A 27,654-nucleotide genomic window follows, 5' to 3' on the forward strand; every position below is an offset into this window, starting at 1 on the left:
TACCTGGCGTTTCATATGGTGAATAAGCCTCCTCCTTAGGTTTTGGTGGTGCTGAAGCTGAGTTTTACAAGTGTGTTTCTGAATAACCTAGCTAATTTACCAGTCTTCACACCACGATGCCGGCCGCTGTGGTCTCGCGTTTCTAGGCGCGCAGTCCGGAACCGTGCGACTGCTACGGTCGCAGGTTCGAATCCTGCCTCGGGCATGGATGTGTGTTAGGTTTAAGTAGTTCTAAGTTCTAGGGGACTAATGACCACAGCAGTTGAGTCCCATAGTGCTCAGAGCCATTTGAACCATTTTTTTCACACCCCGATATGGCACTTTTACGTCTTTCGCTGCTGGGGTGCTGTCACTTGTGAGTGTAATTTGTTGTCGTTAGCTCCGTTTGTGTTTTATTTATTGCGACATTGCATTAACCCTTTAATTAAAATCGTACTCCCGGGGTCCGTCTATGACTTTTATTTTCTCTATTGTTAATAATATATTTCATTGTAATGAAATGATACTTTTCTTAATTTCTCTTGTTAGTCATGATTTTCGAAAATAATTGTAAAAAGTTCCCTGTGAGTTTGTGTTAAAGTGTGGGTTCCCGTTTCCTCCCCTACGGGTCCCGCAAACCATTTTTACATAGTATTATGTCTGCACCACGTCCGTTATGTCATTAGCTGTTGCTCACTCCTGTTTTTATTCTTTCAGTGTCCAACAGAATACCTTCTGATAAAAAAAAAGAAACAAACAAACACCGTCGTACCAGGCGTTAAACGCCCTACGGTACCAAGCGGTCGCCATGTCATTCTCAGCCCTTTGGCGTCACCGGATGCGGATGCGGGAGGGGGGGGGGGGGGGGGGGGGAAGGGTTCCAGTTTTCGTGACCAGTGTCGGACCCGGACGGTGAACCATCCAAATGCCAATCAAACCTTATAGCGCTTCATTTCAGTGATCTGATGGGAACCGGTGTTATCGCTGTGCTCCTTGTGATAAGCACATGTTCATTTTGGCGCATTGTTTCATAATAGTTGCCTGGATACGAGGTTTTTCATAATGTAATCCTTCGATAAAATGTTCTCGGTTTATTTTTCGCGTCGAATTCGGATGAAATTCCAAGCTTTTGATGACGACCTACATCACTGTCATGAGAGGTCTAAGACCGACTGACGTGAAACGGCGAGGCTCACTCTCTCATACTCACAGGACGGCATCTGACTGGCCGTATCATGTCAAGATGAAATCACGAAATAACGCATTATGAGGTGGGGCCCTCTGCGTCCACACATTTTGTTTGCGACTAAATTCCGTGTTGTATACAACACCATCCATCGCATCAGGCGATAAACTGGAAGAAGTCTTCCTCTGAGCGTTTTCTTCATCAAGTGTACGCTTCCATGCATTGCTAAATGCATAACCTTTAGCTCAATTGAACTTGCTTTCACAAAGTCTAATCTCAACTCCTTCCCTGCTCACTGTGAAGTACTAGCAAACTCGTCTCATGAATTTACGTTAAAGCGACAGTTTCTCGCAAGTGTACTTCAGAGGTATCAGATAAATGACACGTAAGTCAGTTCGAGGCTAATGAAGTTTTTGATTTCATTTTCTCTACAGTTGCTTCTATTTTAACTGATGTTCCTACTGATATATTATCTGACGACAATCTATTCATACAAAAAATATTTGATATAAGTTATTATTTCTCAACAAACCATTGAACAGATTTACAAGTGTACTAATTTCATCGAAGCTTCCACAAGCTGTAGATAATATGAAAGTGTTGTCGCTGAGAAGAATGATAGACGCTAATTCATACGTCTTCGAGCTCCCAACTTGTCCTCCCTTAGATGAGATTTTGGTTGTCAACTTGTAAGTTGGGATACATTGTAATTTGCTAGCTTAATGATTACGTATTTCACTACATTTTGTGGAGATCATTAAGTAAAGGGAACAACAATTCTTTCTCATTATAATATATACAGGTAGAATTTTACTTTTAACGTTTTGTACTCGCCAAGTAGGAGAGGTGGGAGGCGGAATGTCCGGCGGGTAGAGGGGGGGGGGGGGGGCAATAGTCTAATACTATTCGTCCTCTTACGTTAACTGCTTTTGCTGGCAGCTCGAACCCACTGAGATATTTTAAGTGATCATTTCCCCTGTTAAACGTAACCCTTTATCGTGAGAATTGTGTGTGTTTGATCGGTGTCCGCATATACGAAAAATAGTAATGGTCTAATAGCAGTACAGCAGGGTACTTTCGGAATTCTCTTTATCAATCGATTTCGTAGAGCGAGGTGCTCAGTTCTATCATTTAGGAACATCTGTGTCCAGTCATACATCTGATTAGATACTCGGTGACCTCGTATTTTGATCAGTAGATGACAGTGCTGAAATGTGTGAAATGGTTTCCGGAGACGAAGGAACACGTCACCAAACAGATGCCATTGACTACAGCACATTGGATGTGATAACCAAAGACAGTGGACCACTTTTTTCCGGAGAATTCTGCTCACGGAATCCCAGTGAATTTTTAGATTGATATTTCCATTCTCCAAAAGTATCATGCTGCTTGAGTATAAAATATCAACGATATAGTCATAAGATACGTGCATCTGTTGGACGATTCTTTAAACATATTACCTAGATGGATATCAATAGAGAAACAAAAACGGTGTGGTCTTCTATATAATCGAAACGTCTTGTCATGAGCTTCATGCTGAAAGCTAGGTGCATTTGAAACTCCGTCTGTTAACGTTGGGAGTGGAGAGACCAAAATGAGTAACTGTCGCCAGTTGTCTCTCACACGTGGTCACGGGGCCATGAGTAGCGCAAGCGGCATTAAGGGAAACAACTGTGTTGGGCCGCGCGTGCAGTCTGTGGCACCGCCTCTGTGCAGAGGAACTCGTTAGACGTCACGAGTGCGCTGGGGCAGCCGCTATCAGCCAGGCAGAAAGCCGCAACTCGGGCGCGTTTCGTCAGCGCCAGCTGTAGCATTCTTATTCATTAGCAGTGCCGCGGTAATTACATCTGCAGCCGCCAGCAAGCCGGGACGCCATTAATATTTATGACGACGCGGAGGGGCCGGGCAGCCAGCGCGTGGTGGCCGGCGGAAGCGGAGGCTGGTAAAGGACGGGCCAGCGTAGCGAGGCGCTAGGCGCGGAGGCGCAGAGGGCGCGCGCAACTTCCTCGGTGAGTGACCGCGATAGGTGTCGAGCCACAGTCGTGTCATCCCCGCATTATGCGTGTGACGAGCGACAACGCGGTTTCTAAGGTTCAAACACTTCATGGCCCACGCCACTTATCTAGACTGCTTGCAGTGGTGCTCTATATGAGAGTCGTTCGTAATGTCTGACTATCCATTATTGTGGGAATCAGGAGGGCCTTCACTGGGCCACAACAGAAAGGACACAACCAAAACCCTGAGTAGATCGAGTGATGTTCATCTAGAAAATCGGTCTGTGTGGCACTGTTGTCCCCCGTCCAGAGAATCAGACACACCTACGACAGTCTCAGCAAACAAAACATCAAAAGAAAGGTGATGCAAGATACTTCATTAAGGTTGCTGAAGTTGCTGAATTCGCTGCCTGCAACGTCTGAAAGCAAATTTTGCTACACAGTTAAAACACCGCAAGAGCTGCTTAACTGCTGATGTGACAGGAAAGCTGAGGTAATGATGCCTTGGTTGTTCGAGGGCCACACATTACGCCTCAATCCTGTTATGACTTCTACGGCAAAAGCACTGCCGTTTCTGAAATAATAGCTGACTAGACCCACGTTTATATCACCATTGTAGACAGGTATTGTGTGTCACCACCAGGCACCAGCTACAAGGCAAAGTCTGTTCTAGTCCATGAGTTGGAATGGACTAGTTATGCTTTTGAAGCTTGCGCTATGTGTGGTTGCTGCTGACTCGAAGCTTCCCTGCCGATATGACACCTGGAAAGTCTCCACGTGCTACTGGTCATCTGCTGTGGGGGATCATGTATCATGTGTGAGTCAGCTAGCCACCAACATCGCCTGTGTGGGTGAACTCTGTTGCTGTTCACTACCCTGCACCGGAAAACGATATCAGTGTCCACCTTCGCCTCTACAGCAAAACTTTACACCTGTGAGCTACCGCTATCTCACTGAAAATTTTGATTACATTGTGATTCTCCACGCACGGAGCATGCCGAAACGAGCTGTGCAATCACACCAGATGATTTATCTGCATACACTGCCCAACACTCGCTGTCCTTCTTTGGGCCCTTTGCCTAAACCACCCTGGGTCTGCTGACCATGCCACCTCAGTGCAATGTTGTCTGCTGTTCAGAGCGACGCCACAAGACAATCAGGACAGTGCTACACGATGCGTGTGGCAAGAGACAGCTTCCTTACCTAACCACGTTTCACCAACCCAATCCAGCTTGCAAAATGGGGGAAGGGCAGGTAGAATTTTCCACCTAGTACTGCCTTCACGACAGTCGTAATGGGTTAGGCAATTGAAGGAGTCATTAGCACCGCAGTTTTCCTGAAAGAACGTTGAGTAACTACTACTGCAAGTACGCCTAGAATGGTCAACGACTGCCCTAACTGCCGTGCGGGATTAGCCGAGCGGTCTAGGGCGCTGCAGTCATGGACTGTGACGCTGCTCCCGGCGGAGGATCGAGGCCTCCCTCGGGCATGGGTGTGTGTGTTTGTCCTTAGGATAATTTTGTTTAAGTAGTGTGTAAGCTTAGAGACTGGTAACCTTAGCAGTTAAGTCCCAAGGGATTTCACACACATTTGAACATTTTTGACTGCCCTAACTGATCAGTATCAGCCAGCACCACGAGCTACTGTAGAGATTATTCACCCACGACATTTAGATCTCTGAATTTTTATGAGGATAATATAAATAATGCTACATTATTTTTCTGGTGGGGGTAACTCGTAAGTCTTCAAGCTGTTGATTTGGCAAACACAGCAGTAGTAATGGAGCCTGATACGATTACCATGGGCCACATGACAGTACTGGCTAGGAAGGTGGATCTCCCGTAGAAATGGCAATGTCTTAATAATCCTCTTCTCATATTCCACACTTATTGTATATCTGAATAAATACATTTTGGATTGTAATCAACGTCATTACGAAACACCTACAAAACCTACGAGTGAAATGAATTTTCTGTCTGCAGCGGAGTGGGTGTTGATATGAAACAGTGCGGTCGATTGAAACTGTCAGCCAGTCCGGAACTCGAACACAGTACTTTTGCGGGCAAGTGCTTTAGCAGCAGAGCTGCCAGATCGTCACCATCAACCCATCATCACAGCCGTCAATGCCTCATATATCTTGAAAACTACATAAAAGTTCTCCTGCATAGCTTGTGGGACTTGCCCGCTTTGAAGGAAGAGTAAGACTAAGCCACAGCATTGATGATTTCTCCGGAATGGCCTTTTGTAGTGTCATAGGATTTGTGTTGATATGAAACTTACCTGCAAATAAAAACTGTGTTTCTGATTGCGACTCGAAACCATCTCAACTAACGGAGCACGGCTCATGAACTGTACTGACAGATACCTGTTCTCCTACCTTCCAAATCTTAAAGAATCTCTTCTGGGTAACAGACAGGGCTATCACTCTTGGAAGAAAGGAGATTGTGAACACACGGCTCAGCGACGACCAGAAGGATTGTTTCGAGAATAAATTTTCGCTCTGCCGCAGAAAGTTTTTTTATTTGAAACTTCCGGCAGATTAAAACCATGTGCCAGAGCAGGACTCTAAACCAAGACCTCTCCCTTTCGCAAACAAAAGCTCAATGAAGCACCTCCACACATTAATGCGGTTTTAGGCTCAAACTTGTGTCACATATCCTGGAATTTTTCCGAGCCGGGCAGTATCCCTTTCTGCACTGATTATGTGACGAAAATATTTAAAGCAGCTCTGTCCAAACACAGCCTCTGTCAAGTTTCCAGTCACTCAAAGGCCAGTATAGGTCTCCAACACGATCGCTAGTGTGTCATTGTGTTCCAAAGTCTTGCAGCTGTGTAGACGAACACTAACTGCTCTCGTAAATGCGAATTATTTCTTAAATATTGAAAACCTTGTTTGTATACCTCCCTTATATTTCCAATATTCCATTAATTTTAGTTTGTCTTATGCGTATTTTACAGTTTCTTTCTAGAAACGAGAACTTCATTTGGTTTTCACGACTTATACGTGTGACAATATATATACTTCGAAATTCATCGTAGACGTTAGCTGGCTTTGAGGACAGGAAAGCCGTTCGCAAGTGGCATCAACTGGGGTCCTACATCAGTGAGTAGAGGCTCCAGTATCTAAGAAGCTGGGAATGGGCGCGAGTTCCGTTTCCTGTGCCCATCCCCTTTACTACTGCATACGAACAACAACGTTGACAGAAGAAGATATAGCGGCCTGTCGATACTGAACGGTCCTTTATGACCACTATACAAAGTTTTAGGCATTAATATATTTAGCAGAGGTGGAAAAAGACACTGAGAGAATAAAGATAGTGGATTCCCATAACCCAGTGACGAAACTAGAAGCAGAAGTTATTTGAACGTTGACTAAGTGGTTGCTCGGTAATATTCAAGGTGAATCACTTAAGGGGCATGGCAAATATTTCGGATATGGAAGGCGCCATCGATATGCGGTTTTCACAGAACTGAAATGTAAGTAAGGGTTGATATTTCCAGCCAGGACAAAGACCTTGACACGTTTATGAAAGTGCAGTTACATACGAAAGTTTAAAATTTTTAAACTGGATCTTGCCCATTGATAGAAAAATCCTAAAAGTAGCGTGAATGAAAATCTCACTGGTGTCTGCTGCAGAAAGCTGGTCCAAGAGTTATCATATTGTCAATATTGTTTGTTCCATCCTATTGCTTACATAATAGGGGCAGCCGTTATGTTTTGTTTACATTGTGTTGCATGAACACTGCAACTCAATTGCGTCGGGTCTGCCAGTTATTGTGTGATAGTGGACACAGAAGACGTGATTGGAAAATGGTGCTTCCCAATGCGGAACGAAGCTTACATGCTGATGATTAATGGTGAACGCGGGAAGTATGCTTCCGTTCGAGTAACGTGTGCGCCGAAAGATATCCCAATAGAGATCAACCATCGCAACAGTTATTTGTGAACCTCTTCAAACAATTACGTGCAAGTGGTAGTGTATCGCGGTCACACATAACAGAAAAAAACGTGAGAAATTAATGATCTGGGTATTGTAGCAGCAGATCCTCGAAATAGTTCCCGTGAAATCGCACAAGGAAGCTGCATGAGTCAGGCAACTGCATTACGCATTCTCCATCGTCTTAAGATGCAGCCCCATTGAAGCTCTCTCAGTCAAGAGTTCCATGGAAATGATATTACGATTCGTGCAAACTTAAGTACATAGATATCAGACATGATACTCCGGACTTGGCATACATCTTGTCTACGAATAAAGTAACATTAAGAAAACGTGACAAAGTAAATCTCAGAAACATGTACTGCTGGTCTGTTGACAGTCCCGATTAGCTTCTTCATTTGGAACATCAGGGTTCATCGAGTAGAAATGTGTGGTTTGGAACAGAGCACCATCATCTTGCAAGGAGCTGGGGTGGAGAAGAGTTTGTGGCTCTTTAATTCAGACGAATTTTGCATGAGAACGAGACGTGCATTCGACCTCCTCCTTATTTACCAGCTAATTAATTATAAGTACAATGGTGACGGACGGAAATGATGGTAGATCCTGATAGTTGGTAAAATAAGGAGTGCACACTCACAATAATTTAATAAAAATTCTAATCTACTCAAAAAAGAGAACTTTATCGTAAGAAACAACACGAAATGGGATTATGGCTATTTCTACGAAATGATATGCGGATTAAATATTACAATGATATTTATTATACATCAAGACATAAATGAACATGATTGTCGACACACACAGTAAGTTAAAGGATAGGTTATACTGATATATTATGAGAATAGGAGTTGGCTCGAGAACAAGGGGCTCCTACTCTCTGTGATGCAATAGATAGACGATAGTGACTGGAGGTCCTAATGAATCAAATATTAATCCTCTGACTCTATAGCAGTATCGCAATTAATAGTGAGAGCTCTGAAATGGGATCACATGGAGAAACAAGCAAGGTGGACTTGTAGCAAAGCGAGCGCAAGTACTGCTGAAGGATTCAGTATAAAACTGATAAGGTCCTACAATGCCGGAGCCACAAAATGCTGTACCAGTACTGAAATTTGCAGCGCGTCGTCGGTAGGCAGTGTCCTGATGATGTAGGTGCCGACTTCTGCCGTGCAGCAACTCTGTGTCAACCCCTGGCTGCGAACGCTGTCCGAGAATTCTAAGTATCTCCGAAAACTAGCGACCAAGAGGCAAGACCGTCCGACTCCGAGGATGATCAGATCCTGAATCCACTGCCCGCGAAATGCCAGTTGTTGTTGTTGTGGTCTTCAGTCCTGAGACTGGTTTGATGCAGCTCTCCATGCTACTCTACCCTGTGCAAGCTTCTTCATCTCCCAGTACCTACTGCAACCTACATCCTTCTGAATCTGCTTGGTGTATTCTTCTCTTGGTCTCCCTCTACGATTTTTACCCTCCACGCTGCCCTCCAATACTAAATTGGTGATCCCTTGATGCCTTAGAACATGTCCTATCAACCGATCCCTTCTTCGGGTCAAGTTGTGCCACAAATTTCTCTTTTATTCTGTAGCACCACATTTCGAAAGCTTCTATTCTCTTCTTGTCCAAACTATTTATCGTCCATATTTCACTTCCACACATGGCTACACACCATACAAATACTTTCAGAAAAGACTTCCTGACACTTAAATCTATAACCGATGTTAACAAATTTCTCTTCTTTAGAAACGCTTTTCTTGCCATTGCCAGTCTATATTTTATATCCTCTCTACTTCGACCATCATCAGTTATTTTGCTCCCCTTAATGGCAAAACTCATTCACTACCTTAAACGTCTCATTTCTTAATCTAATTCCCTCAGCATTACCCGACTTAATTCTACTACAGTCCATTATCCTCGTTTTGCTTTTGTTGATGTTCATCTTATATACTTCTCTCAAGACACTGTCCATTCCATTCAACAGCTCTTCCTAGTCCTTTGCTGTCTCTGACAGAATTACAATGTCATCAGCGAACTTCAAAGTTTTTATTTCTTCTCATGGATTTTAATACCTGCTCCGAATTTTTCTTTTGTTTTCTTTACTGCTTGCTCAATATACAGATTGAATAACATCGGCGAGAGGCTACAACCCTGTCTTACTCCCTTCCCAAACACTGCTTCCCTTTCATGTCCCTCGACTTTTATAACTGGCATCTGGTTTCTGTACATATTGTAAATAGCCTTTCGCTCCCAGTATTTTACCCCGGTCACCTTTAGAATTTGAAAGAGAGTATTCCAGTCAACATTGTCAAAAGCTTTCTCTAAGTCTACAAATGCTAGAAACGTAGGTTTGCCTTTCCTTAATCTTTCTTCTAAGATACGTCGTAGGGCCAGTATTGTCTCACGTTTTCCCGTATTTGTACGGAATCCAAACTGATCTTCTCCAAGATCGGCTTCTACTAGTTTTTCCATTCGCCTGTAAAGAATTCGTGTTAGTATTTTGCAGCTATGGCTTATTAAACTGATTGTTCGGTAATTTTCACATCTGTCAACACCTGCTTTCTTTGAGATTGGAATTATTATATTCTTCTTGAAGTCTGAGGGTATTTCGCCTGTTTCACACATCTTGCTCACTAGATGGTAGAGTTTTGCCAGGACTGGCTCTCCCAAGGCCGTCAGTAGCTCCAATGGAATGTTGTGTACTCCGAGGGCCTTGTTTCGACTCAGATCTTTCAGTGCTTTGTCTAACTCTTCACGCAGTATCATATCTCCCATTTCATCTTCATCTACATCCTCTTGCAATGCAGGAGCGAATCCAGTATGGCTCTACTCCCTACTCCCCAGTAGCGACCGTTCCCTCCAATTTCGAGCAGGGCGTTATGACGTCAATTAGCCTCAGTTTAAGTTGACCAATCATGCCTCTGCCATTCAGCTGAGGGCACTGAACTTGCCATCTGACTGGCTAGGAAAACAACCTGCCTAGACCAACGGCCATCCGGCGCCAGACAGTCGCGCCCAGCAGGGCACAGTCCTCAAGTATTCTCAGCATCAAGAGGACAATGCAGTCAGTCGGTGCCAGGAATCTTTGTTCCGGACGCTCCGGAACGGTAAACACATAAACTGCGGCGACACTCAGATGTCTCGAGGGTCGTTTCGCCCTGCATACAGTAGGCGAAACTCGACCGACATCAGTCGTTCCACCAGGCACTTATGCCTATTTTACAACCCTCACAGAAATCAGGGAAGTGCAGCCCCAACCGGAAATGCCGTGCGCCGCGTCCTTCGATGCTCGCCTCGCACAGGCCACCCATGGAACTAAACCAACATGCATGGGAATCAAGTGAAAAGTAGTTTTTGAGCTCTCAGTACAAATACTATCATTACAATAACCTTATTCGGCCTGTTACTACCGTGCATAGAAAATTAATAAAATTTGTGAAAATGAGATGAGACATGCAAAAGAGGTCATGGAAACTCTCAGTCTCATAGGCTCGTTGTTCAAATACTGAAATCGCACAAGTATTTTAACATCCTAATGCACCAATTTCCACAAGTGTTCGAAGACTTAGTCTTTCAGAATAGAAGAAACCTGTGGTATCAACATAATTGCTGTCCAGGCCATTGTGCTGGATCTACGACTGCGAGTATTCAGGGATGGTTTCAAAATCAGTGGATTAAATGAAGGGGACCTGTACCTTGGCCGACCAGTTCCTCTCGTCTCATGCCATTGGATTATTTTCTGTGACAGAAGATGGAAGACACTTTCTACAAGGGCACGTCGACGTCAGGTGATATGAAACGGCGAATTACTGCTGCCTGCGCTAAAATTACCGTTGCAAGGCTACAGCGTGTGCCGCAGTCGTAGCACTGCTTGCATTGGCGTTGATGGTTGTCACTTTCAGCAGATACTTTGAAGGTATATCGGCTCTTTACGTGTCAGGCACTATAGAGTATTCATCCGCGTTTGTCTCTCGTTTGTCCTGGGAAGTGTCGCATTCAACAAGACAACACCTCCGGAGGGTACTAACATCTGTGCAATACACATCTAAACTTAACATGGAGGAGGAGAAAGGAAAGGAAGGACCTATTAAAATGAGCTGCATCAGGACTTTTTGCATAACGAGCAGCAAGGAGTAAAACCTGGACCTGACTGGGATTACAACCCGGAATCTCATACGTAATAGGCAGCTGCGTTAACCACTGCGCCAGCGAGACCCAGTGTTTTCACCAAATGCGTGTCCACGTTTTCTAATATTTTGTTCCTACCGGAGTTCGAACGAACTATGCATCCGCACAGAAAACTGTTGATCCAATGCCCATCCTTTTGAACCAGTTATACGACTCTATGGAGCCTTTCCTGTCGTACATATCCGAAAGGACAGACACCACGCATTCACGTAAGTAATTCAGATTCGCTACCACATGTTAGCGTTCGGAGCTTACATTGTTCAAATTAGAATATCTCTCGCGTATTTTCACGAGGCTCCTGTAACAAACACGACTGAGAAAGTAATTTACACCACTCAGACAGTGCGACTGTAATTAGGTATCATTAAGCTGAAAAATCCGTACCTGTCGTAAATAAATATACATCCCAAACTGATAACACTTCGTGTATGGGCTGCAAAGTCGCATACCTTCCTGCCATTGTAATCTGTGAAATCCACATAACAATGGTGCTTCCCATGCCCGAAAATTTGCGAAGTAAATTTTAGGGGATTCACTCTGTACATCAAAATCTTGTTATACTCTTAATTGCTACTGCTGATGAACTCATTTTTTTCTTACTTCGTAGGCAGTATTTCGTTTATCAACTAGCTGAATTTCGCATAAACAAAATATAATGCTAAGACAAGACTATAGTGTTCTGACATATAGGAAGATGCTAGAGGGTGTGGGCGTCAGTTGTAGCTGTCTCCGTCTGTCTGGTGAGCGCGTGGGCAAGAAGACGTCAGCGTCTCGTGTGGGCGGCAGATGCACCCAGAAAAGGAGCGTGGCTGTGGGGAGCAGATGATATCTGGGGATGGCCAAGAGTGACGAGAGTAGGGGAGAGGAGTGGAGGGATGGCCACGGCTACCGCCGCCGGTGATTTAAGGGGCCCCTAACGACGTCGTTAAGCGAGTGGTACACGCTAGCGCAGGGGACCCCGTATCACACTGGCCGGGTAAAGAATGGCCCACAGATCGCGCCGACAGACCCCGCGCTGAGTTACGCTGTTGCTGCAGTCTCGCCCTGTTGATATAGCTTCAGAACTCAGTGCGCCAAGCGTCCATATGCTACACGAGCCTGTAGTCTGATTTTCAACCCCAGGTCGTCAGACAACGGAGCTCATCAATAGCGGGTACGAAATGGCCCTCTTTCATGTCCGCAAAGCGATATCGTTCTCTTAATGGTCGCACTGCGCTCTGTGATGCTCCTTAATTCATCTCCAGTGTTAGAAAAATTGAACAATAAGACGAAAACCTTACACCACACAGTAGTATTTAAGCTCGTGCCATACTTTCGCGCCCACACCTATAGTTTATGAATTCACTAAGGCTGGTAAGCGATTTAGTCTTTCAGATAAACATGCTGGAAGGGAGGGAACAAAGACGGAGTCCTTTATTAGGCTCCACAAATTATTTCATATCTTGAGATCAAGTAACCTTGAGTAACTTGTCCAGTCTGCGGGTAAACCAGTGTAACTGTGACGATTTGTGTGCTACCTGTCACCTTTCCCTATCAGGGAGGAAGTTATACTCACCTACTGATGTGCTGTGCCAGGAACGTAAAGGAGTCGGACTTCTTCTCTTGGCAGGTGTTATCGTAGCCTAATTAAAAACTTCATTTAATAACAATGGGACAGTGGGAGAGCTGCACAACGTGACAGGCTGTAATGAGATAATTAGTTATATATTAAGCAGTAAGACACAATAATGGCACGTAATCCTGATTTGAGTTTTGTATTACATAATATTTAATCTGAGAGTTTGGCACTCAGCCAATTTGCCGTACGCCAAGGAATAATATATGAAATCACATAAGAAAACGCACTTTCAGTCGCCAGACAGTGAGGAATGGTAGAACGAGAGCATGGAAAGATGTTAGCCATGAGATCCGCATTACGAAAATCTCCGAAGGAGTCGAACGAGAAATGTTACCTCATTACATTTTGATAGGTCACGATACAGGGTGCTCAGGTGTGCAAACGGTCTGATTACTTGGTAGCAAGTTTCTGAATGCGAACCATGCTAACCTACACGGATGGCCCTAACACTACGCTGCACATAAGTTAATAAGAGACTTTTATCACAAAATGGCTGCTACTTTCTCAGTATTACTATCCGAGATGTGAAGCAGTCTGAGATCAGCATCCGGAAGAACTTTAAGTCTGGCTGTCAGCCATATTCTTATACTCGGGCACTGAAACTAGGCATGTGTATGCAGCTAACGAGCAGTTCTCCACACGGGGAGGCAACGAATCGTTGGTGCTGCTTCGCCCCAACGGACGGCCGGGTCTCTTGGACCCTCAGGTTGAGACACCACTTTGAGCATGAATTATCTGTTCTACGGAGAGTCGCTAATCCTACGATATCACAAGGCTTCAGCTGACATTCAAATTTACCGGCCAAAAAGTGTGAGTGATATTCGCCCCCATTTGATAGTCCCCCATGTAGGCAATCCGTCGTTGATACCTAATGGCTGGAGAAAATTAATCTAACGGCATAAAATGATTGATTTAGTTTGATGGTGTTTTTGTTTAGGATCTGACCGGTCACAGATCATTTACCCATGAGTTCGGAATTTGGTAGGCATCTTGAATCTCTGGTTGAAATTATCAAATTGTTTAAATGGCTCTGAGCACTGTGGGAGTTAACATCTTAGGTCAACAGTCCCCTAGAGCGTAGAACTAATGAAACCCAACTAACCTAAGGACATCACACACATTTATGCCCGAGGCACGATTCGAACCTGCGCCCTTAGTGGTCACGTGGTTCCAGACTGAAGCGCCTAGAACTGTTCGGCCACACCGGCCGGCAATTCATCAGATTAATTTGATTTTGCTACCTTTCTTTGTGATGTGGACTCGCTGGTGTAGCAATTGTGGCTGTGCCATGTGTGTTACACTCCGAAGCCCAATGTACAAATGAATTCCGTATGCTCTGTCGGAGTGAGGCCCCTGGTTTTTAATAGGTAGAGTATTGGTTTAGGCTGAGAAGACTGTCATACCTGTATGCAGAGGACGAGAAATTCAAGAGGGTAGTAAGGCGAAACTGATCTCTGAGTGGCATTTACAAAACGCGTGGAGCGCAGCGACATTTGTGAGTACTATTGCCAAAAGAAACCGCACAGCATCACCGGAATACAGCAGTCCGTGCCAGGCAACACAAAACTGGTTATATTCTCCTTTCTGTAATTGTTCATTGTCTTCTTACACACATTATCCGTAAGTAATAGTTGACACTAAGTATGTTTCATTGCCTTAAGTATGTCGGCCTTACACCTGGCCATTTGCGAACGTTGCACAGATATGTGCTCCCCTCGAAAGTTTACACATTTCCCGTCGTTTTCAATCATTTACTTCATTGCTTCTTCAATGAACAAGTTACACGCTAATAGTTGTAGTTGTAATTTATTCTTTAGATCCTTAGTAGCATGTATTTGTCCTTCTTGATCTTCCGCTTAAATTACTCATTCTTGACTTTTATCATCTACAGTGTGAACGTTTGTTGTCATATATCTCCGAATACTTTCTTCAAAAGGACAAATGTTAAGTATGTGCCGTGATTTTACAACAATCAGCATTTTATTATCAAATGAAAGCTTTGTCAAGAACAGAATACTAAATGATTCAGTTGTTACGTCATCGAATTCACCCATTATTGCGAATCTTCAAGCAGTGATAGTGCTGGTCCACAAAACCACTGTGGAATGGAGACGTATACCATATTTCTTTGTTGAAAATTAAAGAAAGAGTGAATTACCGAAGAGTTTAAGTTAACAGCCTGGACGTTTAATTGAAGGGTAGCCGTGAGTCACTTCTATTTCATTTGTTCGATTCAATGCTGTTATGACAACCTAAAGATGGAGATAGAAGGTAATTTTAAGGAAAGCGTCAGATGTTGACCGGCGAGATTCTGAATGCGATTGGCAGGATACATCGCGAACCTAAGAACGAAGAAAAAAGTTTATGTAAAGGAAAGCATCGCGTGCTAGGAAGCCAAGCTAGGAGTGCGATAGATCGGGTGTAAAACAAGGTGGGATGTAATGTTCAATATCTGAGGAAATACACTGAAGCGCCAAAGAAACTGGTATAGGCATACGTGTTCAAATACAGGGATAAGTAAACAGACAGAATACGGCAGACTCCTATATCAGGCAAAATGTGCTTGGCACAGTTGTTAGTCCGGTTATTGATGCTACAATGGCAGGTTATCAAGATTTCAGTGAGTTTGAACGTGGTGTAGTCGGCGCACGAGTGATGGGGCACTCCGAGTTAGAGATGAAGTGGGGATTTTCTCGTAGGACCATTTCAGGAGTGTACCGTGAATACTAGGAATCAGGCAAAACATCAAATCTCCGACATCAGTGGCAATGATACTGTAAGAATAGGACCAACGATGAACGAAGAGAATCGTTGAACCTGACGGAAGTGCAACCTTTCCGCAAACTGCTGCACGTTTCAATACTGGGCCATCAAAAAATGTCAGCGTGCGTACCATTCAACGAAACATCATTGATACAGGCTTTCGGAGCCGGAGGTCTACTCGTGTACCATTGATGACTTCACAACATAAAGCATTACATCTCGCCTGGGCCCGTGAAAGCCAACATTGGGCTGCTGATGACTGGAAACATGTTGCCTGGTCGGACGAGTCTCGTTGCAAATTGCATTGATGGGATGGAAGTGTACGGGTATGGAGACCACCTCATGAATCCATGGACTAGGCATGTCAGCAGGGGACTGTAGAAACTGATGAAGGCTCTTTAATGGTGAGGGGCGTGTGCACTTGAAGTGATATAGGACCCTCGCTACGTCTTGATAAGATTCTGACAGGTAGCACGCACGTAAGCATACTGTTTGATCACCAGCATGAATTCTTGTCCAATGTGATTCCGACGGACATCGGCAGGTCCAGCAAGACAAGGAGACACCTCACACGTCCAGAATTGCTACACAGTGGCTCCAGAGTTTAAACAATTCCGCTGGCCACCAAACTTCCCAAACATGAACATGATTGGGCATACCTGGGATGCTTTGCAACGTGCTGTTCAGAAGAGATGTGCAACCGCTGGTACTCTTGCAGATTTATGGACAGACCTGCCGGTTTCATGGTGTCAGTTCCCACCGGTAGTACTTTAGACATTAATCGAGTTCATGTCAAGTCCAGCTGAGGCTCGTAATAAAGCTAACAGAGTCAGATTTTCAGTATACGAGTATTACAAGTTATCAGCAAATAATAAATGGCGAAAAATTGTGGATGGTGCATTGTCACACGAGGAAACGGTCTTATGTATCAAAGCACCTAAATATCACCTGAAGTGTGTAAATTGGAAAACTGTTCAAAAGTATCCAAATGATATAAACCTTTTTCCATGTTCAAACTAATCCATTATATATAATAAATCTGTAAACATATTGGCCAATATGTTGTAACTTGACACTAGTTGTCAATTTTCTTAGTTTGATCTCTGTACCTACTTGGTGTAAGGCAAAATCTACGCCCAAGTTAAAGGTTTCGATATCCAAATCACCAGAGTTCTTCATCAAAAATACACGTGAACGCGAACACACGCACACACACACACACACACACACACACACACAAACACACACACACACACACACATGTTTATGGTGACTGTCAGTTGTAACGTTTATGTTGACTGACAGAAGACTGCGCCCAATTAATGCCTACAACAAGATTGCAGCCTTTCAAATAAAATGCCTGCCTTCTGTTCCCAACTTGTGAATTGCTCTGTGGAAGTAGAAAAACAACAGGCTATACTACTACATATTAAGCATGTAGTTGACACTTCTGGACACGACGGCATCAAGTGAGTACTGTGTGGTCAAGTGAATAAGGAAACGGCAAATCTCCAGAAAAGAGGCCACAATGTTTATTCATTAAGAGGAAGCAACCGACTGCTTTGGGAAGTGGCCATTACGACCTAACTCAGGTAAGCATAGGGAGGGGTGTTGGGGTGGAACAGGTATGTCTCAGTTGTTCATTCGCTGGTGTGCAAGAGAGATATGCATCCATACTCTCTATGTTATCCCTCTTGTCTGGTTCCACATGTGATCATCTGCCACACCCCTTTTGGCCAGGTATGATGAATGACGTCCTTTCAAGGTGCCCTCTGTTCAGTAATCATCACTGCGTGAACAATAACAGGTCAGCAGCACATGCTGAATCTGTGGGTGGGCTGTGTACAATTCGAACAGCCACCAGGGTGGTAGGAGATGATTAAACACTTCTAATAGAAATTTTTAAAATGTGTTATATCTACTCTCTGCAAGCAGGTGGTCCACTTACACTCAGTTTTGAACCTTAATGAGGCTGTGTAAAATGAATCTGACCAAGTCTATCATGTAATGAAACAAAAAGTAATCTTTATTAACCGTCAAAGTAGATAAATGTTTGTCATACAACATTATAAAACACATGTTGAACATTTGCTGAACCAACCTTTAACTTAAAGTGCACTTATGGTGCAAGAAGTAGGAGCTTTGTACCAAAGTAAACTATCTCAATCCCACATTTTAATTTCTTTTATTAATCGTAAGAAACTTTTTCTTGTTCAGCTAAAACCCATCCCGAAGTACACCAAAAGTAATAGTGCCGCCAAAGCTAGAGTTTTAACTTCATCTGGCGATACAGAACATTTGCCACCTTCTGCTACAGATCGTAATTTATGCTGCCACTTGTAAGTAGGCTATTCAGGTTTTATGTTGGTAACGTCACATAGCGCTCTGTATGAAAATAACTGGCTGTGCTGTGTGCAGTTTGTGGCTGGTTGGCTTTGTTGGAATATTCGCTATTGTAGTGTTGGGCAGCTGGATGTGAACAGTGTGTAGCATTGCACAGTTGGAGGTGAGCCACCAGCAGTGGTGGATGTGGGGAGGGAGATGGCAGAATTTTGAGGGCGTACGATCTGGATGTGTGTCCATCAGGAAGAGTAAATTTGTAACATTGGATATCATGAAGGGATAATTACTGTTACAAGGAACTGAAACAAACTCTTCTTGTTCTAGCCAAATTGTAACAAATTCCGATATACATGGACAAATCACAGCAGAATTATAACAAATTATCCCATACATCTTCATGTTAGGGGAAATATTTAACACACTGTCCTATACATCACCATACTCAGCAAAATTACAGCAAATTCTGCCATAAATCGCTATGACGACAGAAAATTCCAGCAGATTGCCTCTGTGACATTGAAACTCTAACACCTCATGGACTGCCATGTTGTAGCAAAAGTGCATCAAATTTCGTGTTTCATCATTGTGTTACTGTAAAACTGTAACTAATTCCCCTTTATATTATTAATACGTTCCAGCGAAATTCTAAGTAATTCCACCCTGTCACAGCAGAATTCTAAAAAATTGACCAATATCTCGACATGTTATCGAAAATTATTACCAGCTCTCTGTAAATTGTCATGTTATAGTTTTTCTATTATTTTATATTACCGCATGTATCGCTATGTCAGAATATTATAATAATAAATTTTTCTTATTGCAAAATTGTAACAAATGAGTCTGTAAATCGACATGTTACAGCATAACTGTAAGAAATAGCGCTATACATTCGCAGTGGGTCTCAGATACTAGATCTCAAACAGCATTCTAACACTATAAACTGGCAGTGTGTCTACGCAATAACCTCAAAGTGATTTTCCGCTACTGGATCTTGAATCTGTGTTCTAATATAGGAAGCTGTTATTCTATGTATCATAACTGCAAAGTGAGTGTCAGCTTCTAAAACTCAAATGGTATCGCCAGCATCACACAGAAATGGAACAAATTGCCTCATATATTATCTTTGTTACAAAGAATTGTAGCAAATAGCTCCATACATCAGCATTGTTACACAAAATTGTAACAAACTGCCGCAAACTTTGTCGTTGCTTCACAACATAGTTATAAACCAGCACATAAGACATCAACTAAGCAAGCTTCGACTCTTTCTGCCAAGTTGTGACTTGTTTCAAGAGCCAAAAGTGATTAATTATCAAGTTGAAACTTGTTGACGCCGGCAAAACCAAGACTTACTCTTACAAACTTAAGTCTTATTCAGATATGTGACATCTTAGCTGCAGATCGATATTCTATCCATGATATCAGTAACCATTTCTCCTTTACTAAGAGAAATAACGACATCATGTGCAGGTCATTTAATTTTATACTTTATAGGTTTGGTATAATGTAATGGACTCCACAATTTTGTTTACTGTTGCAAGCACTCCAGGTTAATGACCAGCACATGACATCTGGATTACACAGAAAATGGCGTACAGCTTGTGATGTCATAGTTGAAGTTCTGACTTGCACATATGAAGTCACAGAGCTATGGGCTACACTTGTTGGAATAAGCTTTAACATGTTGAAATCGACTAGTCTCACCTTGTTGCTTCATCACCTTGGCTTTTTGGAACAAGTCACAACTTTCTATAACATTGTGATGTATAGGTCAGTTAGTTCCAATTTTGCTGTAACATATGGACGGCAGGGTCTATTTGCTATGCTTTTGCTCTAATGGAGGAAGTTAGCTACAATTTTGGTGTAACATGGTAATGTATGGAGCAGTTTGGTAAATTTTGTTTGGTTTCTATTTTTAACTGAGAGTAGTATCTGTGATATAGTAGCTGCTACCCACTACCAAAATATGGCATATGCACTGTCAGATTCTATTACTGCACTACGATTTTAATATCAGTAGCCAACACCCACTGCAAATGTATGAAACTTACACTGACAGTGTACTGTATAGATCACTGTGTGTGATCTGCTAGTTGACACTCACTGTCAAATTATGGCACATACATTGCCTGCTTGTAGAGTTACACTAAAGTTTTAAGATGGAGTAGCTGACACGCTGACTTGTACTGTCAAGTTATGCCATATATACTGTCAGCTTGTAGTGTTAGAATGCCATTTTAGTTCTGTATGTCTATTTGTTTGTGTCATCTATCAGTGCCATGCCTGCATAGCACTGCAGTTTCCACTGTGCAACATCATAAGTTGGCATTACCAGCAGAACTTAACAGACGTTTCCTGCATTGGCATTTGGTTAAAATGTTTTAGCATCATGAGTTATGGGAGCATTTTATTACAATTTCGTAACAAAAGAGGAAATTGGGGAAACGGTTCTAGAGTGGCGATACATGGGACATAGCGTCATAGTGTACAATGTTCACCGCCAAAAGTTGGGTTTATCGCAGAAGACGATGAACATTCTGTATGGCAAGGTGAAGTTAATAGCCTAACAAGGAGTTTAATGTTAGGCTGACTTTGATACCCGTTTAACAATAAAGACAATTTAGACATTTGAATATTATTATTACTTTCATATAAGGATAAAATTATTTTCAGAACATGCACTTTAATCTGACAGTTATATCAGCATTGATCCTGAGTGTGTTTTGTAATGTTATGGAACTTCTTTATACGCATATTTTGATAAATAATAGAGGGACCTTTTTTGCGTGATGGCATTATAAACTAAGAATTTCGACAAGTGTAGCATAACCTATAAGTTATAAGTGTAGTGATGGTATGTCAGAAATGCGTACTTTTTCTAATGTTACAGGAAAATTTGATTTTGAGAGTAGTGCAATGGGTGCTTCTTTACTTAAAATCGTTATATATATTGATAAATAACATAGATAAATTTGGTTATCAAGCTCAATTTGTACGTTATGTCATTAGTGGAACTAAGTGGGCAATGTAATTTTTTCCAGGTTTCAGAACAATTAGGCTATGCTAGTAGTGCCAGGTGTTGTATACACAGTGAATCATGACATATATTGGTAAATAACACAATTTTACTTAGGTGCAAGTATAGAATTTTTGTTCATGTAACTATGCTTGTATATTACAATAAGGTACCTCATGTTTTAGCCTCAAAATCCTTATGTATTTGATTAACGACATTACTTTGAAGGATCGACCATATCTTCGAGATATAGAACTATACTCTCTGTGTGCAAGCTATTTTATCATTGTCTTTGGTGATGCTGTATGTTCGCTTTTACTATTTGTACTATTGAAAAGTAATCCTTGTGTATTTGGAGAATGTGTAATTTACCTGGTGCAGTTCATTAGACATTTCATCAAAGGTCATCAGGTTTGGTGCAGTTCGTTATTATTGGAAATAAGCAATGTCAATGGATAAACATGCTACCTCATTGAGGTTTCAGGATAGGAGTAATAAAAGCTATGTTAGCTATTCAGTAACATCGACTACATTTTTGTAGTATACCATAATCATTTCCCCCACAAAATATTGCTTGGTGAGGTGGAATACTACTAAAAACCTTCTAAAAACGTCATATGATGGAAGTCCATCCTTTGAACCGCCAGTAACACACGTAGATATGCCTAAGATCGAAATGCCAAGATCTGTAAGTAGTCTTAGAAACATTGTAGCAGTTTCTCTTGAAAATCGTATTGTGGCGCTTATTTAACAAGCCACAGTTATGTTTCTGGAGTCAAGTGTTTTTAGGAATCATGTCTGAGTTACCAATTAACTGCACACAACCTGTAGATGTCATTTATACGAGATGTACTCATTAAAGCTGCATATGTCTTTGAAAGAACTATCTCTGCTTGCCTGCTTAGCACATTGCATAGAACATGTGTCATGTGCGGTGTGAGGCGCTGCAGCCATGGACTGTGCGGCTGGTCCCGGCGGAGGTTGGAGTCCTCCCTCGGTCATGGGTGTGTGTGTTTGTCCTTAGGATAATTTAGGTTAAGTAGCGTGTAAGCTTAGGGACTGATGACCTTAGCAGTTAACTCCCATAAGATTTCACACACATTTGTACAGTTGGATAATGTTCACTTTTACGTAGCTTAGTTTAGTCTTAAAACGAAATACCAGCTGGATGCTAGCCTTATTATTTTCAGCCACAAGTTTTGTAATGATGTAGAACAATTTAAACGTTGGAAATATATAATTCAGATATTAAAATGCTTTACTGGGAGCTCCATTTAGCTCTACATTTTATAGAGCAGTGAGATCGAACGAAGCTCATTGACAGGCACTGCTCAATCTGTGAGTTAGATCACTAGCATCAGGATACACTATTGTTCCCAATATCTTTACGTATTTTCATAAGTAATAACTAACATTTGATCATAGTGCAAAATTTAGAGTGATGACATACATTCGAACATGGCAGCTTTATATTCTTTGGCTGTTTCATTTTAATATGTGCTAAATTACTGTGTTTCTACGTGTTTCACTTTTTATGGCCGGTATTTCAAGTAAGTTACTTACATTATGTCATCAAATAGGGGAGGGGTGTATGGATTTTGAATTTACGATTATGACTTTATAGAAAAGGCACTGTGGCTATGACTTGAAGATAATGATGTCCTGTATGATTCTTTTATCCACACTGAGCTGTTTGTGTATTACGTGTGAGGTGCCCTGACAAGTGAGTTCATGTGATATACGGCGATCTCAGATTTCGTGACGAATTTGTCTAGGGCTAACAGTTCCGCCTTGGTTTAGGCCGAACGACGACGTGTCTGGCACCTACTGCTTGACGGAAGCTTGCAGAGATAGGCATCTGGCAGCACAGCTGTTTTGTGTGCAATACAGGATTATCAGCACTTTGGAAACTTGGTTTCTGCGCTGTAATACGAAACTTGCATTTCAACATGGATTTGGAAGCCCCACGATTTCGCAGCGCGGTGACTGGTTCATTGAATAGATGTATCTGCAACATCAAGAGGTAATCCTCTAGCAATATAATTTTGTTCAAACACGGAATAGCTGAAACTACGTAATGATGAGACTTGTATTAAGGTATGGGATCATGACTCATTTATTGCAGCAGCGAAGAAAGATTATTGCTACTTGTGGTGCTGGGCTGAGTTTGTAGACAGTTCCTACCTTCGAATTCCATTTTGAAATAACTGCAGACCATAAAAGAAGGTCGCTTTCCATTTACAGCATGATTCTGGAAGTGTGAAAAATTGGGTAGAAAGAAATACTTGAACGTCGATACTAGCATAGAGAGTGTCAAAACTGATCTCAAGAAATACTTCCGTCATTTCTCCAAGTACCAACTTTACAGAACTTAATAATATACATCTACATCTACATACATTCTCCGCAAGCCACTGTACGCTAAATAGCGACGGCTTCGTTGTACCACTACCATCCATTTTCCTACCTATTCGGCTCGCAAAAAGAGTTAGGGAGAAACGGATGCATGCCTCCGTATGAGCGTAATCTCTGTTATCTTATCTTTGAGGTCCTTACATGACATGTAATATGGCGGCGGAAGGCGTGTTCTACAGTCTGCTTCAAATGATGGAAATGATGTTTCTCTAAATTTTCTCAATAACTTTCCTCGAAAAGAACATTCCCATCTGAGTTCGTGTAACATATCTGTAACACTGACGAGCTGTTCGCACCTACAAGTAACAAAAGTTGCAGCCGGTCTCTGAACTGCCTCGATGTCTTCCTTTATTCCTATCTGGTGCTGCCCATAAACACTCAGACAGTACTCAAGAAGAGGTAGTAACACTGCCTCCTTTATAAATGAACCACATTTCTCTAAAATTCTTCCTATAAACCGAAGACGACTATTCACTCTCACTACCGTAATCCTCACAAGCACGTTCCATTTCATATCACTTTGCAACTTACGGCCAGATATTTAAATGGAATGACTGTGTGAAACAGCACACTGGTAATGCTGTATTCGAATATTATGGATTTGTTTTTCTTGGTCTATCACATTAACTTACATTTTTCTACAATTAGTGCCAGATACCATTCATCACACCAACTAGAAATTTTGCGTAAGTCATATTGTGTCATCCAACAGTGACTCCTCTTCAGCACCTTCCCGTACACCACAACAAGTAAGATAACAACTACAGACTGCTGCCGAACTCGGCCCCCGTCATCCATAGTTCAGTGTATCATGTGAGGAAGTTGCAAACTCATTTTCACACAATAGATCCTTCCTAAAACCGTGTTGATTCGTGTACCTAAGCCTGTCGATCTGTGGGAAATTTGTTGTATTCGAACTCAGAATACGATCTAAAATTCTGCTGCTAGTCGATGTTAAGGGTATTGGTCTCTATTGCTTGCGGGGCAGATCTTTTACCCTTCTTATGTACAGGAGTCAAGTGTGCTTTTTCCCATTGTAAGTATTTTCAGTTGCTTGAGACTTGGCGCTGGGCGAGAGATTTATGATAAAAGCAGGCTCAGTAAGGAGTCAATGTCTAGGACCACCCTTTGTAGGATGGAAATGGGATTCCTTCCCGATCTGGCGAGTTGTTAGTTTTCACCTCTTTCAGTTATTTTTCTACGCCATGGATACTTATAACTAAGTCGTCCGAGTGGGACACGGTGCGATGATAGATGGAAGCTATGTTTCTACGATAATCCTGCGTGAAAGATGTGTGAAACAGGGGATTTAACACATCGGATTTCGTCTTGCTATCTTGAGCTGCCACTCCAGACTGGTCAAAGAGAGACTAGAAGGAACCCACAGATCCGCTTAGTGATTTTACATACGACCATAATTTTCTTGGGTTTTCTGACAGATCTTTTGCTAAGGTGTGACGATGGTACCTATTGTATGCTTCGCGCATACACCTTTTTACAGACGCTCGAACTTTTCCCGGATTTCACTCTAGAGTTCTTTCTCAAACGAGGGTGCAACCGTCATTGATCAGCATGTTACGGATTTCGCTGCTGAAACTCTTTGGGGTTTTTACTTCCTTAATCCACTTACTAGGCACATACTCGTCCAGGGCAATATTTACAGTCTTGTTAAACTTTGCCCATAATTTCTGTATGTCCATCATACTGGAATTAAGTGCTAGATATTAATTATGTAACTGAGATGATAACAATAACTTATCTTCTCGTACTAGCAGAAATACTCTTCTAGCTTTCTTGGCTCCAGTAACCACAGTCGCTTATGATGACATCGTGATCACTATTCCCCGTCTCTGTGCTAACGACGTCGGTAAGTTTTGGCCTGTTTGTAGCTACAATGTCTAAAACATTTCCATAGCCTATGTGCTGACGAACTACGTGCTCTAGACAGTTTTCAGAAAAGTGTTGAAAAGCACTTTGAAAGACACTCTGTCTGCACCCTTCACAAAAATATAGATAAATAAATACGTATAAAAATAAAATAATCCATAAACTTCCAAGTCTCTACTTGTCAGACTTTAGTCGCTTCCAGCTAATCGAAGACCTTCTTTAAATGGCTCTAGAACTATCACAGCGGAGTCGAGTGACCTGTAACCACATCCAGTAGTTAACTTCCTTTCAGCTAGATGTGTCATACGCGACTAAATAACTTCCCTGTCACACTCATTTTCAGCCTCAATAGAGACAATACTTTTGTTAACTGTCATGAACACACCCCCTAATGTGGCGTCCATTCTGTCCTTCCGATAAACCTTCCATGAATCGCTAAATGTCTCAGAGCTTCCTACGTCGTGTTTTAACCATCACTTGGTCGCAAGCATAACCTGAGCGTGACAACTTCCCTTGTGGGTGGTAAATTTGGGAAGTTTGTTACGAATACTTCTACAATTTCCCAATAAAATTTTGACAGTCAAAGTGAACGCGGCCTGATGTCACTATCTACGTATCGATTGGTGAGCGTTCATTAGAGTACCATAGAGTACTGTGTAACCTAAAAAAAACCTCATGTCCACTCCATGAATACTCTTGTATCCGTAGCTACTTCCTTTACTTAGTACCCATGACCTATCAAGGGTAGTCCCAAAATTCCCTATCAGATAATGCTGGTTAGGAAATCTGCAGCCAAGACCATCACAGAATCGAAAAAGCCGTTAGTTGAGACACTCTATTAGGTTTGAAACCAGAGGACCTTGATCAACTCTTGAAACAATGCTGCAGACTGAAAGCTCTGCTGGTACCCTGTGCGCGAGGCCAACAGCCTTCATCACGTCCGCTAGCCGCTTGTATGAACTGAGGATGGCCTCAGAAACCATGCGACAGGCATCGTTGGTGCCTCCATGAGCCATAAGCTGTAGACGACTGCACCCTGCATGTTCGACAGTCACAGGCCACAGCCACAGGCAAGATATACGGAGTGCACTCTGTTTTCTTTCCGGATCTGTATTCTATCTTCATAATGGGTTCCACAGGGCGTCTAACATTGAAGATCGTGACAAATAAGAAGTTCCTGCCTACGTGTACCTCCTCGGACGATGCTGAAGGAATGGCCACCTGTTCGCTCACAGGGGAAATAAGCGAGGCCCAACGCCCAGCCTCCGCAATGGCCCTCCGCCTCGAGCGACACGAACGCGTTACATCCCGCCACTCACCTGCTGTGAGGGCGGATCCATTACGTTTGGTTCGCTGTGAGCTGCCTTGACCATAGAGACAATGGATGAAACAAGTGACGCCTGAGGTGGCCTGTGTCACTCTCCAGACAGATTCTCCTCTACCGCTACACCCCTAGGCAGCAGCCTAAAGGTGGCTGACCATAGTCAAAACCAGAATGAAGTGTTCGAGAACTGTGGCCAGCTCCACCTGCGTGTGCACACAGCACACACACATCAAATCCATTAACAAGACTAACTGAATAAGTCAGTTATAAAATCTGATACATACCTAGATAAGCAACTTTTTATCCTCCTGATGTGTCATCAAAGGATGCTGGAACCTTGATGAACTGTGTCGCTGGCTGTTCAGTTGAAATGACCGCTACAAGCGTCGTGGATTTGTACTGATAAAACGTGATATTAAATCTCTTACATACAAAAACACACACGAAATTTAAGCAATATACCCCACTGAGATAAATAGGTAAGCTAAAACTTTTCAAATGAGTGTTAGCTCCTAAGGGACCAAACTGCTTAGGTCATCGGCGCATAGACTTACACACTACTTGAAATAAATTGAACTAACCTATGCTAAGAACAACACACACACACATGCCCGAGGGAGGACTCGAAACTCCGGCGGGAGGGGCAGCGCAGTCCGTGATATGACGCCTGAAAACGCGCGGCCACTCCGCGCGGCTGGGAAAGCTAAATAAGTAACTTGCTGCCCTGGAGATGTGTCACAGGTGACAGCTTCAGCTGGCCTTGTTGGCTAACTAGGATGAACCGAACTGACACCTATCTCGAATCCAAACAAATGAGGTACTAACGCGCTACTGACTGCCTGAATATGCCCATACAAAACGCAAGATTAAATCTGTTAAATACTAAACCACGCACGATATTTAAGCAACATATACTATTAAGAAAACACAGGAAAAGGTAAATATGTAACCTGTTGTCCTGAAGATGTCACGGGCGACAGCAGGAACTGAACTATATTTACATTGACAT

The sequence above is a fragment of the Schistocerca gregaria genome, chromosome 7 (genome assembly GCF_023897955.1).
Source record: "Schistocerca gregaria isolate iqSchGreg1 chromosome 7, iqSchGreg1.2, whole genome shotgun sequence".
In the NCBI taxonomy this organism is placed as follows: Eukaryota; Metazoa; Arthropoda; class Insecta; order Orthoptera; family Acrididae; genus Schistocerca; species Schistocerca gregaria.